The 12961-nt window shown below is 36.4% G+C and overlaps 1 long non-coding RNA gene across 1 annotated transcript; it reads left to right on the top strand.

Annotated features, from left to right (window-relative positions):
- Positions 1–79: 79 nt before the first annotated feature.
- Positions 80–5944, top strand: LOC126764340 (uncharacterized). The gene is made up of 3 exons (XR_007667953.1): positions 80–355; positions 408–503; positions 556–5944. It is a non-coding gene; the product is annotated as an uncharacterized LOC126764340 (long non-coding RNA).
- The last annotated feature ends 7017 nt before the right edge of the window (positions 5945–12961 follow it).

Below are 12961 nucleotides of genomic sequence, written 5' to 3'. Positions count from 1 at the left end.
TAAAATACTCGTTTATAATTCTACTTTGCGAGTATGCAAAAATATAAAAAAATATTTTCTTTGTTTTAATAAAAGAACATCGTTTTTCCCAAAATTAAAAATTCACTTTTACACTAAACATGTCTTTGAATGTTAAAAATATATTTTCTATCAATTATATACACGTAATTATTGATGTTGTTTAGTTAATCAATAAGAGAAAATGGTTTTTATGTACTTCACTTCAATGAAAATGGCAAGGTTATGTTCGAAATTATGGCATCACTGTTTTAAATTCGAATAGGCACTATTGATTCATGCACTGATCGTTTTGGAATTATCAATATTCTCAATATTCGGGTCTGAAAAAGAATTGGTAAAAATGAGAAATACATAATAGGAAAATTTATAATTCATTATTATTACAGAAAGAAGAAGAAGTTGGACACAGAAGAATTATGAACACCGGGGTTTTGGACCGAGCAGGGATATTTTTCTCGAGCGCTCGTCTTAAAAGAGAATTGGTAAAAATGAGAAATACATAATAAGAAAATTTATAGTTCATTATTATTGCAGAAAGAAGCGCCCGATACGAGTATATTCGTAAATTGGAATTAAAAACACGAATTTTAAGACAGTTACCGTGAAAATTGGTGCACGTTTTCGGAAAAGCCGCTCTCCTGAATATTTGCCAAACCTTGTTTTAACCGAAACTTAACATACTGATGGCTGTTAACGAGATATTGCGTCCAATAAATGTAGGATTTTATTTTAGAAATAGCTCTTCGATGGCTGATTCCTCCAGCAGTTCGAGTAAATGTGGTATTCCTTTCAATCGCATCTCAAGTCCAGTCATAATTCTAAAAGGTGATTGTCTGGTGCTTCTTGGTGGTGTGCTGTTGATTATTTGTTGCACACTTTCCACGCGCTTGTACCAGTTTCCAGAACTCTCGTTTCCCAACTAAGCTATCATCCGAATAATAATCTGGTGCATGCGCTCTACTTGCCCGTTTGCTCGTAGCACTCCCGTAGCGATTAATAAATGCTGGATTTCCTTATCCTCGCAGTACTGTTTAAACAAATTCAACGTAAAGGCCGCGCCTGTGTCTGTTATGACACGTCTTGGATTTCCGAAAACGGCTGCTCTTTGCTTTAAGCATTCGACGACTGTATCAGCTCCTGTGTTCTTAGTTGGATATAGCCAAACGAACTTGGAGAATGCGTCCACTATCACAAGGATGTAGTTATATGCCTTTTTTGTCGACTCCAGCGGCCCAACGTGATCGAGATGTAGTGTTCCCAAAGGCTTGTCCTCTTTACTAATGAGATTTAGGAAACCTTCTTTCTTTCCTGACTTCGTATCGTTGACGATGCACTCTACGCAACTTCTTATAACCTTTGTCGCCTTCCTATTTAAATTTGGTATATAAAATGTTTTCTCTACTGCTTCTTCCGTTTTCTTGATGGAAAAGTGTCCTTGCCTATGTGCCATGTTGATGATTTCGTTTTCCATAACCGATGGAGCTGCCAGGAGTTCTCTTACTGAATCCTTATACAGTACTCCATGTTTGATATAAAAGTCTTCCTAGTCGCTCTTCTCCAGGACCTTCAACACAGCTCGTACCCAATCGTCCTCTTCCTGTGCTTGCTTCAGCCGGTGGATTAGGGAATCTTCTATAATGAAACAAGATGCCCTACTTAACGCATCTACATGTCGCATTTTTGAAACGTTTCTATGTTCTATCTCGTAGCAAAAGTCTTGTAAGGAACATTGCCCAACGAGATACTCTTAATGGCACATCTCGTTTCCGCATCGTCATTGCGAATGCATTACAATCTGTTACTATCTTAAAACTTATCCCCAAGAAATATTCTCTCCACTTCTTAAGTGCTTCTATAACCGCTGGTACCTCGAGTTCGTACGAATGGTACTTTTCCTCTGCTGGTTTTGTCTCCCGACTCATGTATTGATCTGGATGGAACGCTTGATGGTCGAAATCCTTCTGAAGTAGCACTACTCCGTACCCGGACATACAAGCGTCTGTATGTACCTCAGTCACTGTTTTCGGATTGTATAACATTAGGACTGGTGCGCTGATCAATGCTGACTTCAACTTCTGGAATGCCTCCAACTGCTTGTCGCGCAACTCGAACTTAGCCTCTTTCCTGAGTAGACAGCGGTTTAGCTATTACAGCATATCCATCGAAAAATCTTCTAAAGTATGATGTCAATCCCAAGAATCTCTGCAAAGCCTTCTGGTCATGTGGCAGTGGGAAATACCTAATCGCTTTCGTTTTTGCATCAGATGGTTTTATCGAACCGTTTTCTATTACATAGCCTAGAAAGTCTATTTTACTTATAAAAAACTGACATTTCTCCCATTTCATCCGCAAACCATATTCTTCAGCTTTTCGTAGAACTCGTTCTAAACTGTGTACGCCTTCAGTGTAATCCTTGGAGGGAATAACTAAATCGTCCATGTAAGCCTCCACAGTATCGTCTTGTATAAGATCTCTATATACTGCTGAAATAAATCTTGAAAAAACTGCCGGCGAATTCGATATACCAAAAGGCACGTATTGGAATTCATATTGCCCGTTGTATCTAACGAATGCGGTGTACTTCCTTGAGAAAGGCTCCACTGGGACATGAAAAAATCCATTCCTAAGATCCAGTGTCGTAAAAACATTAGCACCCTAGAACTTTTCGATAACATCGTCGATATTTGGCATCGCGAAGTTATCGCGAACTATCTTTGTGTTTAATCGCCGATAATCGCAACACAAACGTTTCTTTCCATCTTTCTTCGAAACTAACACCACTGGTGACGCATAATTTGAATTACTGGGTTTGATGATCCCGTCCTTCAACCACTCCTTAACTTGTTCATCCACATCCTGTCTATCGGTGTATGACATCTGTCTGGGATTTTCATATACTGGGGTGTCATCTGAAAGTAAGATCTTCATCTCTACTGGCGAATTCGAATTGCTTGTAGGCTTATAATGCGCTACCATTCTTCTTACTATAGTTACTTGCTCTTTGTTGAGGTGTGAAAGATCGACTTCGCCCACAGGTACCTTCTCCATTCCTGTGACCATACACAGGATTCCAAACTCTTCGCTCAGTTCATCAATCCTGTTATCACCTTCATCAATTGGGTTGTTCCTAGCATCAGTACCCATCTCCGCAGTCTCATGAACCAACTTCGAACTCGCTTCCGAAATCCTGAACTCTCTCGGCTCCTTAGCCACAACAGCGCCCTCGCTCTCATTGTTTGCTACCTCCAAAGCCCTTCTATCACGGATTTTCCTGCGACACTTCCTAACGGCTTCCATATACTGCTCCTCATCTTCATGCACCCTTGTGCCCACGTTTAATTTCACATGAAACTTCTTAGGCTTCGCTGACCCAACACTGCGATCTTTCATTACTGCTCCAGTATTCACCTCCTCCTTGCTCTGAGGCTTTTCCTCCACTTTCTTTTGCCTGAACTCGGCGCCATCTTCCGTAACGAATAAACAAACTTGTCTCAGAACGTCGTTAACAATCGCGAGCGCATATTTGATGTCCCGCTCTCTCACTACGTGAAATTTTACTTCCAACTTTATGTTGTCTATCTCGATGGATGTGGTAAAGCAACCTATTGTTGTAAGTTTGCTGGTACCGATACGCATCAACTGTCGCTGTTCACTACTTAAGTCAACATCCGGACTAAGTGTGTTTAACGTATCGTAACGTATATTGCATAAGTCGCTACCTGTCTCAATTAATGCCGACGCAGATTTTCCGTTGAAACTTGCATGCTTAAAAAATCAATCCACTCCGCTTCTCCGATTTCTCCTTCATCCGTCATATTATTGACGCTGCTTTATTCCGATTTCGGAGTTTTCCTTCCTGCCTTACAGTAAGCTGCACGATGACCCTCTTTACCGCAATTGTAACACGATGTCTTATTGCGTGGACAGCTTCTAGCGAGATGTGATGAATTCCCGCAGACAAAACATTTCCTGCTAAATGGAACTGCTTTCTGGAAATCCTTGTTTGACGACGATGCCTTCTCCTGGTTCCCATTCACGGGTTGTGACTGGCTGTAACGAATCTTTTCGTACATCTTGATCTGCTCCTTCAAATCCTGTATAGTTTTCTCCTGGTATAGGTTACTTTTGTTCGACCTTGAGTCCGGTATGCCTTCGATGAAATATTCTATTAGGCTTGAGTCATCTAGCCCTAACGGTTTCTCCAACTCCATTAAAACGTATAAATATTCTCGAAGATCTTCCCCATGTCGCTTCCGACGACTACATAAAGTACGGTGTACTTCAATCGATAATAATGCCATACCAAATTCCTGCCGTAGCGCTAGTTTTAGTGAACTCCAACTGCTTATTCCTCTTTGGCTTCTTATAAAAATCTTTGCCGCACCCTTCAACAGTTGTTTTGCGTAGATGAATTTCTGCAGCTCGTTCCAATGCACTGCTGATGCGTTTGCCTCAAAATCCTCAAGCCATTGTTCGAAACTTGGACGACCTGTTCCCTTAAACGAAGTCATTGAGTCCTCAACATCTCGGAGAGTAAAGTTGTGGTATTCGACTCTAACCTCACGCACACTTCGTTGGCTTGCTACCTCTTCCACATCAGTTTCGGAACCGTCACTCACAGTCAGGCAGAAATGCTCCATCAGTCTGTCTTGTAGTGTCGCTTTCCGTCCAATAGGCGATAGCCCTAAATCACCTAACCTTTCCTTCAGACCGTCAACAGTCAGCTCAAAAATTTCTTTGCGGTTCATAATTTACAATGTTGTACAAAAAATCGATAATATTCTAAAAATCTTAATTTCAATAATAGTATTTCCTTTTAGCTTGCGTTACAATATTCGCTTTTTCTGCACACAATTCTGATAACTCTTATGTTATTCGATTCGATCACAATATCCGCGTTTACAATTTCCGTGACAATTTTAATAACTTGTTTGTTAAACGAATTTTATTACAATATTCGTTTTAATCTTTCGCATACAGTTTCCGAAGTAAAATATTTTCTATAACTCGAATTTTATTACAATATCCGCATATCCGCATTTAACTTTCTTATATTCTTATATATCTCACGTAAGAATTTTTTTTTTAAAAGTATTTTCATTAATAAAAGTTCGTTGCGATATTCGCCATAAAGTTTCACAAAATTTACACAAAAATATTCGATAACTTATTTTACTCGTACGTTATTCAAAAATGTACAATTGTATATCAAAAGACTGTTTCTCCATTGAAATGTAACGCCACCTCCAACGATGAACTGTACTTTACCGTACGCACTTTATATACCCGTCGTTACTGCTGCTGTTACTGACGCTGATGCTGCTGCTACTGCTACTACTGCTGGTGCTGTTACTGCTACTGCGTCTTCGCCGACGCTGCGCCTTGTTGCTAGCGCTCCTTTCGCCAGCTAGGCTTTGCCACTCGTCCGTTATGCAGTTTGGATACCGCGACCCTTTCCCCAGCTCCTTACCAGGCCCAACAACTTCAACACAGTCGCTACTCGCTGCAACAACAACAACGTCAACAGAAAAAGCTCCACTCACACCGAGGAGAAAAAGTAGGAGTGACGAAAAGTTGGAGTTACTTCAACAAAACATGAAGTAGCAACTTAAGCTTTTCAAAAAGGCATAGACCAGAAGCTTGAGAGGTTAGTAGCAGCACAAGAAAAAATGCTGGCCCTACAAGAAAAATCGGTTGCTATTAAAATGGAAAAGCATTTCATCCAACAATCAAAACACGAGAATTAGACCACGAAATAAATTTGAGCTCAAAACCTTACGAAGAAAATTATTATAAAACTTGGTACATGAAAGTATATATTTTTAGTTTTAAGCATTTAATAATTTTTTTAATTTAATAGAGCTTTATTTATTTTTGAATTTTATTTATTTAGTATTTAAGAAATGTGATAAAAGCAACAAACGTGATGAAACGACTAATAAAAATTAAAATAATGAATTTATATGAACAAAATTTTTGTATTTCAGTTCAGAAGGAAAAAAAAAAGTTTACAAGGGTAAAGACATAGACATTTTCATCTTCAATTTATTAAAGAATACTTTATTTGATCTCTTATTGTTTGGCCGATTGCGGTGAGGCGGATCGCTACCCCGGTGTCGATATCCGTTGTTTGATCAGAATTGCAATTCTGAGGATCATAATTTATTTTAAATTTTATGCAGATGTTGTGTAATGCTGCACAAACGTTAGCAATTCTTGCCACTTTTGTCGGATGGTACCTTCCTCTCTTGCCGTATCGTAAAATTCTCCAGCATCCTTTTAAAATTCCGATTGTTCGTTCGACATACATCTTGCCTTAGAATGAATTTCATTAAACATAGCTTAACTTGAACCATCCGAAGCGTTTCTGTAAGGAGTTATGCACCATGATTCCAAAGGGTAGCCAGAATCCCCTGTTAAAATATAAATAAAATCAATGTGGTAAAAAGAACAAAGTGAAAATATAACTTAAAATCATGAATTTTCATTCCTGTTTTGCTGAAATCGTTCTTCAAAAACTCTTCTCTAGTATTGACAGTTAATAGCCAAAAGTTTGTAAGTGTGATCACATATCTGACAATACAAAATTTAACAAATATACATATATGTATGGCTAAATGAGCGCCGGACCCCCCTCTTAATATAAAACATCTACACCCCACACATACACACCATACTCAACACGTCATCTTTTCATCGCACACACACCAACTCAACACGTCATCTTTTCATCCCACACACACCAACTCAACGCATCATCATCTACACCACACTTTTTACATCACACACGAGGACACCAAACACAATGGACAAAAGGGACTGACGGACGGCGCCGAGCCTCTTTCTCGATCAATCCGTGGGCATATACGCAAAAAAAAAAAGTTTTGGTGAAAAACCCGGAGTTTAAAACAGTTGAAACTAAAAAGTGAAAAACCCGTCGAAAAAACAAAAGAAAAAACAAGTTTTGGTGAAAAAGCGAAACACAACGGTTTAAAACAGTTAAAACAAAAAGTGAAAAACTCGTTGGGAGAAAAAAAAACAAAAAAGATCAAAGTGTCAAAAGTGCAGTGTGGAAATAACATATACAGTAGCGGACAAAAAAAGGGAACACCTAAGAAATGTGAGATTATTTGATTTTATTTAAAAATGTGGACTTACATATATAAAAAAATGTTCATGAAGCTTGGTTTATATAAGTATTCGAAATAAAAATAAATAACATAGTTCGAAAGAAACATTTTCCATTTTTTATTAGAAGCCGAAATAAAGTATTTCCGATATTTAAATTTCTACTATGAAATTTAAAAAAAATGTTCTCAAAACTAAACGCGATACAGTAAAAACTCATTTTTTTTTGTAAATCAGTAATAATAATAGAGACTTCAAAATGTCTTGATTTCAACTAACGACGGTAAAATTTGTGGCGGTATACCGTTATACAAAATGTCTTCAATTAGTCGGTCAAGTTGTGACAAAGTTCTTGGTCTCTTCTTGATTATCCGCGTTTTCATGATGTGCCAAAGGTTTTGTATGGGGTTTATATCAGGACTGTTCCCAGGCCAGTCCAGTGATAAAACATTCAATTCTGCTAAATATTTTTTTATCTGAAAAAAATTAAAATGTGTATTAACCATGTCTTTGTAAAAATGAAAAGTTATTAAGGTAATGTGATATAAAAAAATGTTACTTACCGTTTTGGCTCGATGGCACGCGCAGAATCATTCTGAAAAATTATGTAGTCCATACAGGAAAACTGCTCTTCAATTGGAGGGACCAGGTTTTTCTGTAAGATCTGTTGGTATTTAATGGCGTTAATATTTCCATCAATCAAGGCCAAATATCCAACACCATGATAGGAAAAATATTCCCAAATCATCCGACTCCCCTCCTGCCTGACGGTACGTTTGACACACTCATTACTGAAACGTCTCTTCAAGTAAAACAGAACAAAAAAAAAAAGAAAAAGGGGTTCTAAACCGTACCAGTGAGGATAAAAAGAAAAAAATAATAATAATTGTGCTGTGAAAATAAGAGTGAAGTATTGGGAAAAAAGAAAAACCCGCATAGCAATCAGGGAATCACCACAGCAACAAGCAGCACAAGGATAGGAGAAAGAAGCACAGGCACAATCGCAGGCACAGGCACATACACATAGACACATACGAGTACACTCGTACTATCCCCAAAAGCACCTGGCGGAAATCAAAGTGAGTTGTATCGTCTCCTTTCAATTTTTATATATCATATTCATATGTATGGTTTAAAATCTAAAACCAGTGGCGTAGCTACAATTTCAGGCGCCCGGGGCCAAGGATGTTCTGCCGCCCCCCTTTATCTAGCTAGCTACAAGTTTCATGAGGTGGTTCGAATAAAATTGAATTTTTACAAAATATCTTCGATATTATGTATATAAAATTTAGGAACTAGAAGCCACTCAAATTCTGAAGTTACAAAATTCTCACAATACGGTTTTTGAGGAAATTGATAGTAAATTTAGAAGACATCTTATTAAGAGCCATAGAAAAAATCCATTTTCGCCCAATATCTTGTACACTTTTGACACAATTTGCAAGAATTTTTGCCCGAATTGGAGTTTTTAAATACCATTTTTGAAAATTTGGAAAAATAAAAGAATTTGTTACATTCAAAGCATAGGGTAACTGTGAGAGTGACACGTCGTTAGACAAAGGTAGAAAAGTGCATCTTTAAGTTCTATCACTATTTTTATGAAAGATATAAGACAAATTCATAGACTGAAGAGTATTCGAGTAAAAATTAATATTTTTCATTGTTATTCAGATTATTACATTGTGAGTGTACAACGTCTATCTTTTGTAATAAATTCTGTAAAAAAATTTGTTGAAGTATTTTTCTGAATATTAAAAAACAGCGAAGATCGTTTTGCCGCCCCCAAGACGTTGCGCCCGGGGCGACGGCCCCCTTCGAAAATATATATATAAAAATTCAAGTATTTACTTGCGAAATTTCCGGCAAGACCTCTTATACTTAATCAAGTATAAGCAGGATTGCTTAAAATAAGCTACGGCAATCAGAAAAAAAAACAAAAAGCGTATGTGCGAATTAAATTTTATACCATTCATACATGTGTACATATACTTATTTCACGTATATTTCTATGACATACAAAGAGCATAACTTGCTCTTTCGCTAGTTCAACTTTAACCGTACTCAAGTCAATATACATACATATTTCAAAATATATACTGTATTTATATGTACATACTAAATCAGAATATCATTAAATTTTCTTTTCTTTTCGCGGCCTCTTCTCACTGCAAACATATATACATACATATGTATATGCGGCGCAGACATATAAATTATATACTTGCTAACAAGTGAATTTGCGAAAATCAACCGCAGTCGGTTAATTCTCTTTTCGTGGTTTCTTCGTAAAACACTATAAAAAAACAGATAATCAGTGGGTAGTAAGTGGGTAGTTTGCCATAGGCCGCGTGAAGATTCTACCCACTTTTGCCCTCACACGTACGTATACATGTGATCATACATCTCTTTTGCGCTCATTCAGCAGTGTCAAAAAAGTATATCTGTCCTGCTCTAATATCCCCAATCGACGGCTGATGCAGGGTTGCATTTTTTGATTCCTGCTTTAAAAATTTCTTAAAATTTCAAAAACTTTATAATTTTTAAATTATTAATTTTATTATTTTTAATACATATTTACATAAAATTGTAATATATTGCAAATAAATATATTAACGGTAATATTGTGTAAATAAAAATATATTTAATTTAAAAAAATAATTTCATCTGAAAAAAGATTAATTAAAGAAAAGAATTATTAATAGCTGAAAATAAAACAGTGAAAAAAGATTATAAAGACAAATACCTGAAAATAAAATAAAGGTTATTAAAACCTGAAAATAAAAGATTGAAAAAAGATCATAAAAGACAAATACCTGAAAATAAAATAAAGGTTATTAAAACCTAAAAATAAAAGAGTGTGGCTAAATGAGATCAGTTTGTGATTCTGCAATTTAGTGGAAAATCGAAATTAAAATATCGAATAAAAAAAATTGTAATTACCCCCATATTTGTGATCATTTGTAAAAGGATTAAAAACCAAGCGAATTAAATTGAATTGAAATACCCTTATAAGCGACACGGGTGTATTATTTAAAGAAGTGGAAGTGGTAAGTGTGTCAAAGACAAAAGTGAAGTGGGCACCAACTCAAACAGTGCTACTTTAAACATTGGTCCTTCGAGCCGCTAAGGGAGGCACTATTGGAAAGAAAAAAAAAAAAACAAATATACAAAAACTATAACAAAATAAAAGGTTCGGTGACATATACATATATATCAAAAAAAAAAAAACTCAGTTTGAAAAAAAAATTTTATTTATAAAAAAAATCTATATATTATTCTAAGACAAGGCGCTTATTTCCAGAGATCTAAAAAACGTACAGAGACAAATAATACATCAAATTAAAGTGTGCGATCTGAAACTTTGCACAAATTTTACAGATTTTAAATTCATTGAACCACTTTTGATATATTTGCGTTTAAAGTTTTCAATTTTTAATGATGCCAATGATGCCACTGCTGAAAAATATTAACTTGGGTATTTAATAAATTATACAAAACACTAAATTAAACACTTTGAAAATGCATACATACATATATATGTAAATGCTAAAATGCAAAATTATTAATTAATTTACATAAACATTTATTTTGCCAAAATATGTTCGCACAGTTTCATTTCACACTAATTTCGTCAAGTAATTATAGCGCTGCTTTTCTGGCATCCCGCCTTTTTCACTAACTGCTGGTTGACGGCACCCTGATTGTGTTTTGTTGCCAGCTCAGAAAACAGATCAACTGCAAGCGAGAGAGCAAGAAAAGAGATTCTAATCAAGTTATCTATGACTATAAGAGAATGACGAATATTACAAATTACAAATGTTTGCTTTGGCATGTGCACTGGTACATACATACATATGCATGCGCTAAGGCGCTATCTACGATTTGACATGCGCTCTCTTCTATGTTGCACGAATATGTATGTACGAGCTAAGGAACACTGCGCTTTGACATGCGCGCTCTACTTTGTTTTATATTCACACATACATACTTACAAACATATGTATGTATATACATATGTATGGGCGAAGACGCAAGTGCAAAATCTAACAGAAATATTGTTGTCGGCGTTATTTTGATTAGAAGTGTTATTGCGTTAGGTAAGCTTTGAGTCAGTTCAGTTTTCTTCCAAAAGTCAAGGCAGCTATTACCAGCGAATACATACATACCACATCGAATTTCAGTTCAGATTCAGATTAATTATTAAAAATAAAATGCCAAACCAAAGGCGAATTAGACGAAAAAGGAGTTTAACAGGTCGAAGAGAAGAGGTGAATGTTTTAAAAGTAAAAAGGAATTTTTAATTGTTAATGTATGTATGTATATGAATTGACCTGTTTTATTAGAGCCGTAGTCATGCAGGATTTATGGCAAGTTATTTCAAAGCTGCCCTAAACTCCGTAGTTCTTCCGCAGTATAGTTCGCTTGGGGGTTATGTTTACACTGTAAAGCAAAACATTTCGGAAGTGAAAAGGTACCTGTACTTTTCATTGTTTTATATTCGTAATATATGTATATATGTACATACTTATTGTCTTAATATTTGGTTGAAATTGTTACTAGGTAAGAAATGGCTTTACGACATGTTGTCATGGCGGAAAAGTTAAACTTCAAGAATTACGTGTACCTGAGTTTTTGAAAGCTGTGTTAGAAAATGAATTTGAGCCCTTGGCGGGGACACTATTTGGAGAATAATCGGCAGCTAAATAGTTCGTTTGCTTTTGCATCATTCGAAGCGAAAATTGCGGAGCCTACAGGTCGCGGACCTTATTGCTTCCGAATACATGGATCAATATATCATAGGGTAGGTCCATTGCATGCAGATCATCCTTCAGAATCCTCCTACGCCCAGCTGTTTATTCTTGACACGGATCAAGCAACTGATATAAGGGCACAACATAATTCAAACTGCGATAGGTATTTGCTGAGAGAAATCCACGAAATGCTTTCAAATATTAACCCCTTGGCAAATGAGTATAAGCATATGGCGCAGGTTGAACGCGAAGAGGAACAGAGGGCCAGAGAAGAAAATCGCAATGCTCGCTGAATTAGCATGCTACTTTTGCTTAGATCGATTATTACGTGATATTCACCAAAATGAAATACCTTTTGGTTGAAAGGTTATTTTATTAGGTGGTGATTTCAGGCAAGTTCTTCCTGTGGTGCCCAATAGCTCACGCGCCGCTATAGTTGGTAATTGTTTGAAACGGTGCTCACTTTGGAAATTTTTTAGGTGTCTCAAACTCTCAACGAATATGCGTTCTAAAGAATCCTTATACAACAGTTTTCTTTTGCGTGTTGGAGAAGGTCGAGAGCTCTCTCCAGAGTCGAAAATCAATATACCAGAAGAGATAATTTTGCTAAATGAAAATTTAGTGGATTGGGTATTTCAGCCTCAGTCTGGTGTTATTAATCAAAACCATTTGAAGGATCGGGCAATTTTGTGTCCAAAAAATGATCACTGTACGATAATAAATAGCGAAATAGTAAATATGTTGCCCGGTGAAGAAAGGGTATATTATAGCGTGGATACTGTCGTTTCCGAAGATCCTCAAGAGCATGTCGGATTCCCTACAGAATTTCTAAACTCCCTTAATTTCAGTGGAGTAGCGCCTCATGAGTTAAGGCTTAAGGTTGGAACAGTTGTGATGTTAATCCGCAATCTTAATACATATGAAGGGTTGGTCAATGGGACTCGCTTGATAGTAAAAGCACTACATTGTAATTGTTTGGAGGTCGAAATTTTAACCGGTGAATCACAAGGGAAACAAATTTTATTGCCCCGTATAAATTTACAGCCCAGCGAATCAACACT

This window comes from Bactrocera neohumeralis, unplaced genomic scaffold (genome assembly GCF_024586455.1).
Source record: "Bactrocera neohumeralis isolate Rockhampton unplaced genomic scaffold, APGP_CSIRO_Bneo_wtdbg2-racon-allhic-juicebox.fasta_v2 cluster09, whole genome shotgun sequence".
NCBI classification, from domain to species: Eukaryota; Metazoa; Arthropoda; class Insecta; order Diptera; family Tephritidae; genus Bactrocera; species Bactrocera neohumeralis.
The sequence above is the reverse complement of the archived record's forward strand: the minus strand, read 5'-3'. Positions and strand labels throughout refer to the sequence as shown.